The sequence below is a fragment of the Rana temporaria genome, chromosome 3 (genome assembly GCF_905171775.1).
Source record: "Rana temporaria chromosome 3, aRanTem1.1, whole genome shotgun sequence".
Classification (NCBI taxonomy): Eukaryota; Metazoa; Chordata; class Amphibia; order Anura; family Ranidae; genus Rana; species Rana temporaria.
The window spans coordinates 494,045,056-494,051,055 of NC_053491.1; the positions used below are offsets into that span (position 1 = coordinate 494,045,056).

At 45.4% G+C, this 6,000-nt stretch overlaps 1 protein-coding gene across 3 annotated transcripts in view; it reads left to right on the forward strand.

Moving 5' to 3' along the window:
* LOC120933832 (NACHT, LRR and PYD domains-containing protein 3-like) overlaps positions 1-5,784 on the forward strand; it is a 68,402-nt gene extending 62,618 nt beyond the window's left edge. For all 3 annotated transcript variants that reach the window (XM_040347233.1, XM_040347235.1, XM_040347234.1), the window contains exon 10: positions 5,215-5,784. The gene's annotated coding sequence lies outside the window, so the exon portion shown is untranslated. The remainder of the gene's footprint in view (positions 1-5,214) is intronic.
* Positions 5,785-6,000: the final 216 nt, after the last annotated feature.

Sequence of the window (6,000 nt, forward strand, 5' to 3'; positions counted from 1 at the left end):
GCTAAATGAGTTTACCAAAAATGTAAATATTGCAGAATATACAGCCTCATGCTACATAACTAAGCTCCATTTTATACCAAATAAACTAAATTATTAATGTATTTTAAATAGAAAACCTATCTTTAGATTGATTTTTACTCCAACATCATTTTATTAAAATAAATGTCATAAAAATAAATCGATAAAAATTTTTTTTTTTTTTATTTATTTATTTATTTATTGATTTATATCCACCCTAATGCAATGCCAAGCAGCGTTATCCAAATCGAGCAAAATCCTTTTTTGTATTAGACCAGCTGTGAGAAGAGGTGAGTGAATGGTCTCACAGCCGCTACGTGCCCCGTCTCAGTATTACTGATGGCCACACTGTCCATAGAAAATTACATATACGCGGTACTCAGTGTTGCCAACCCCTACGACTTTTTTAAAACCTAGAAAATGCACTGACAAGCTGTAATTTTTACTTACAATGTGAAATTTTACAGAAAATATTTAAACAATATGTACACTGTTTACAGTAAACATTAGCAATACCTATACAGTAATAAATGATCTGTCTGACTTTACAAATGAAAAGTCAGCTTGATAAAAAGTGGAGTGCGACTAAAATTATGAAAAACCAAAGAAAAATAGGTGGGGAAAGAAAGCGCATGCAAAGATCCATATAGCACAACATGGAAAAGCGTTATTATGGTCAGAACCTGGGCCTAGTCGCTTTATGCACTGCACTCCTATGCCACAGTCCATTTACCAACACAATTCTCCTAATTACTGTACCACAACTCACAGCCTCACACATACGCCTAGGGCTAGAGAATCCTTTTTTAAAACATTTTAATTTTCAATAACATTTGCACAAAGAATGAAATCACTTTGTCTGAGCCTACCTTACAGAAGAACTTCATTAAAATCAGTAACTGTTGAGAGAACGAACAATTTGGTTAGGACTATGCAACATACAACATGAAGTATGGGAACAAGAGGGGGGGGAGAGAGAGAGAGAGAGAGATCTATGTAGTATGTGATGTGACACTACTGGGTCTGGGGAGTGCATATGTGTTTTGATTGGCACCATGGCTGTGTTTTGATGGGTACAGCACAGTAGCTGTGTTTTGATGGGCACAGTGGCTGCATTTTAAATGGGCACAGTAGCGGCGTTTTGATGGGCACAGTGCCTGCATTTTAAATGGGCACAGTGGCTGCATTTTAAATGGGCACAGTGGCTGCGTTTTAATGGGCACAGTGGCTGCGTTTTGATGGGTACAGTAGCTGTGTTTTGGTGGGCACAGTGGCTGCGTTTGGTCGGCACAGTGGCTGCGTTTGGTCGGCACAGTGGCTGCATTTGAGCACAGTGGCAGTATTTTGACTGGCACAGTGGCTGCGTTTTGACGGGCACACAGTGGCTGCGTTTTGACGGGCACACAGTGGCTGCATTTTGACGGGCACACAGTGGCTGCGTTTTGATGGGCACACAGTAGCTGGGTTTTGATGGGCACAGTAGCTGGGTTTTAATGGGCACAGTGGCTGCAGTTAATGGCACACAGTAAATCAATTACTTACAACAGGGTGCAGGACAGCCAGGTCAGGTGCAGTCAGCAAGGCACTGCAGGCAGGTGGCAGACCAGGCAGAGGTAGGCTCGATCAGGCGGCAGCTGTGAAATGCGCCGCTCGCTTCCCTCCCTCTTAGCCACGCTGTCTGAAGATGGCAGAGGTGGGTGGAGCTGAGCGGAGCTAAATCTCCAGCCGCAGAGACGGCCCGCTGTGAATGCTGGGGCGGCCGTGGCCTCAGTCACGTCACACAATCACAGGTTGTTAGGAGCCCAAATCTGGCAACACGGCTCAGAAACTTGGCGCCCCTTCTCTGCGGCAGCTAACAGCGCTGGGGTGCGGGGCACCCACTGCACCCCGTATAGGATCAGCCCTGCCTGTGGCAGAGGTGTTTACCTGATGTCCATTTCAGGAGGGTCTGTGGCAGAGACTTTTCCTCAAAGGTTTGAGTGATACTCTGGCTGCCGGGTCAGTGAGAGAGGCCTGTCCGGGTACGCTATTCCCACTCAGGCAGGAGTGGTATGGAAAGTGTTATGTATGGGAGCAGGACTGTTCCAAATACTAGGCCTGAATCTGCTGTTCTTCTTCTTTCAAACTCCATCCTTTCATCACCAGTTCATTGTTTTTACCCAGCTGGGTAATAAGGAGCACAGAAAATACACTTCTTGCGGACATTCCTTTACTATTGCTTTATGCACCATACACCCCTAGGAATTTGGAAGAGCCATGAGTTAAATGTGCCACCCGAAACAAACCAGCAGCTCCTCCGGGGGTAGTGCTACATATAGAATTCCAGTAATAATAATCTTTGTGTTCTTTTCCTCTTCTAAATGGCTTCATTTCTGCTCAGTATTGTCCACTTCCTGTGTCGCTGTGTGACCAGTGCCCCCTTCACAGCGCTGATCTGATAGGGACACCCGCGCATGCGCGCTCCCATCTATTGTACTACAAGCCTGCAGTGACACGCTGGCTGCACCGCATGTACATTGGCCCAGACATCAGATCACCACTACAGCTCCGCCTCCATTGTCATCTGATTGGAAATCCAGGGATCTAAGCTCAAGCCCCGCCTCTGCCCCGCCTCCTCGCTATGAGTGACAGTGGCTCCCACACTTTTAGAGCTGCATGTGGATTGGCTCCTGGATGATGTTCTGTGACAACGGCACAAGGACTAAACATTACAACAAACTTTTCATTCAAGACACGGTCCTGTTGTGTCAAAGTTTACTGACATTACATTTTACTGACTCAATTTTAATTGGAATTTTTATTTTATTTTAACCATCACCCCCCAGGCAGATTCTGTGTCGCACCCACGGCAGATTCTGTGTCACCCCCCGGCAGATTCTGTCTCACCCCTCCAGGGCATTCTGTGTCACCCCCCAGGCAGATTCTGTGTCACCCACCCAGGGGCAGATTCTGTGTCACCCCAGGCAGATTTTGTTTCACCCTCCCAGGCAGATTTTGTTTCACCCTCCCAGGCAAATTCTGTGTCACCACCCCAGGCAGATTCTTTTTCACCCCACACAGGCAGATTCTGTGTCACCCCCAAGGCAGATTCTGTGTCATCCCCCAGGCAGATTCTGTGTCACCCCCCAGGGGCAGATTCTGTGTCACCCCAGACAAATTCTGTTTCACCCTCCCAGGCAGATTCTGTGTCGCCCCCAGGCAGATTCTGTGTTGCCCCCCCAGGCAGATTCTGTGTCGCCCCCCCAGGCAGATTCTGTGTCGCCCCCCCCAGGCAGATTCTGTGTTGCCCCCCAGGCAGATTATGTGTCGCCCCCCCCCAGGCAGATTCTGTGTTGCCCCCCCCAGGCAGATTCTGTGTTGCCCCCCGGCAGATTATGTGTCCCCCCTCCAGACAGATTCTGTGTCCCCCCAGGCAGATTCTGTGTCGCCCCCCCAGGCAGATTCTGTGTCGCCCCCCCAGGCAGATTCTGTGTCGCCCCCAGGCAGGTTCTGTGTCACACCCCCCCCAGTTCATTGTGTGTCACCCCACCCATTGCAGAGCATTACATGTCACCCATCCCACTGCAGAGTATCACGTGTAGTCACTAGTGATGGGCCTTGTTCGGTTCATGTCAGAACTTTCAAACATCATAAAAAATTGGACCCAAGCGGCAAACCCCATTGAACTCTATGGGACCCGAACTGCCTACTTCAAAAGTCCCCATTTTGAAGGCTTATATAAAAGTAAATGGCCATAAAAGGGTATGGGGGCCCGGGTACTGCCCTGGGTGACATCAATGATTTAAAAAAATATATATATTTTTTTAAAGGAGCAGTGATTTTAATGATGCTTAAAGTGAAACAATAAAAATGAAAAATGCCTTTAACCACTTCAGCCCCGGAAGGATTTACCCCCTTCCTGACCAGAGCATTTTTTGCGATTTGGCACTGCTTTATTTTAACTGACAATTGCGCGGTCATGCAACGTTTTACCCAAACCAAAATTTACATATTTTTTTCCCACAAATAGAGCTTTCTTTTGGCGGTATTTGATCACCTCTGCAGTTTTTATTTTTTGTGCTAAAAACAAAAAGAGCAACAATTTTGAAAAAAACAATATTTTTTCATTTTTGCTATAATAAATATCCCCCAAAAATATATAAAAAACAAATTTCTTCCTCAGTTCAGGCCGATACGTATTCTTCTACATATTTTTGGTAAAAAAATCTCAATAAGCGTATATTGTTCGGTTTGCGCAAAATTTACAGCATCTACAAAGTAGGGGATAGATTTATGGCATTTTTATTATTTTTTATTAGTAATGGCGGCAATCTGCGATTTCTGAAAGGACTGCAATATTATGGCAAGGAGATCGGACACTTTTGATACTATTTTGGGACCATTTCCATTTATACAGTGATCAGAGCTACAAATAGCTTGTTTTCTTTATAAATAACGGCTTGGGGGGCTGGTCTGTATGATGAGGTAACAGTGTAGTGCACTGGGAACAAGATTAGAGATTTTTTGGATAAATTCTGGTGTCACTTTGGCAGACTTTGGATGGAAATAACACATTTTTTGCACCACTTTGAGCAAGCCTTATTACTCTGCAGCTGGTGATGTGCTACTAGCAGATGTGCTGCAAGGACCTGGGACACCCTGCACTATACCATTATCCCTGTCAGTGGAGGCTGCTGAGAGGTCATGAGGTATAGCGGGGGCAGACTGAGGTGAGTAAAGAGGAGGGACAGATTTGTGCCCCTTTTGTGTGACTTTTAGGTGCTCCTGCCAACAGGCTGAGTGGTGGGAGGTTAAATGCCTTGGTAGGTGTTTTTCCACGCTTGATGTGCTTGAGACAAAGTTTCAAATTGCAATAGTGCGATCGGCTGCACATGTACTAAAAAACAGCTGAGCTGTGGGAAGTGAGTGGGGAGATAACAGATCCACAATGTGAGGGAATAGGGGGGCTGCTCTCTACTCTTCCATGATGGCTGCCTCCTTGGGGTTGTGCCTCACCCTCACTTTCCTCCTCTGCTCTATCCGGCACCCAAGTCACATCAGTGACCTCATCATCATCTCCTCCATCCTCATTACCACTGGAGACAACTTGGCAAATACACATCACATTCACATTCACATATATATGTACTGATGAAACATTTTATGGAATGTATACAATGTAATATCTCAGTGTAATTGTACAATTATCTCTTGTAGACGACCAGAGATTTGTCTGCTGATTGTGTCCCGGTGTTGGGTCTGCTGGAACTCTTCCATGTATAGAGGATGTACTCACCGACACATCGGATTTCTCTGCAATCCTCCAAAGTCTTCTACTCTTCATGGATATAATGGTCGCCTCCCATTGAGAATTCCCTCTTCTCCCCTCCCAATATTATCAATACGTACTATGATGATGATGAGGATCAGACTCATTATTAGGAACCATTCATGGCGGAGAAAATACATTTTCTAAAGTTTCTGGCTGGAAAAATCACTAATACAGCCACAGAGACCACATCTTCCTCTTACTGCTGTCCTACTACTCTCTGTCCTTCATAGTACTCTCCATCCTCCATACTGCTCTCCATCCTCCATACTCCTCTCCATCCTCCATACTACTCTCCCTGCACTCTCTCTCTCTCTCCTCTCCTTGGATGTAATACAATGATGTGGCTCTATCTAACATATACGACATTACTGGCTCCCAATGTCTCTCTCTGCAATTTCTTTCTCCATGTTGCTGACATTATCTTGTATAAGAACAGAACCTGATCCATCAGCAATCCCAAGAAGAGACTGACATCTCATAGCCGGCTCTCTGCTGCCTTATATGAGAGTTTTTGTTCCACAACCAGAAATTTATCCCCCTGAATGACAAATTTAGCCAAGTGATCCCATTTATAGAAGTTCATCTTTTCTTCTGCCAACTCCCCCATCTCTGCTCTGCATGACTCTCTGCCAACACGGCTACTAATATTTCCTTGTCAAATATCTTTATTT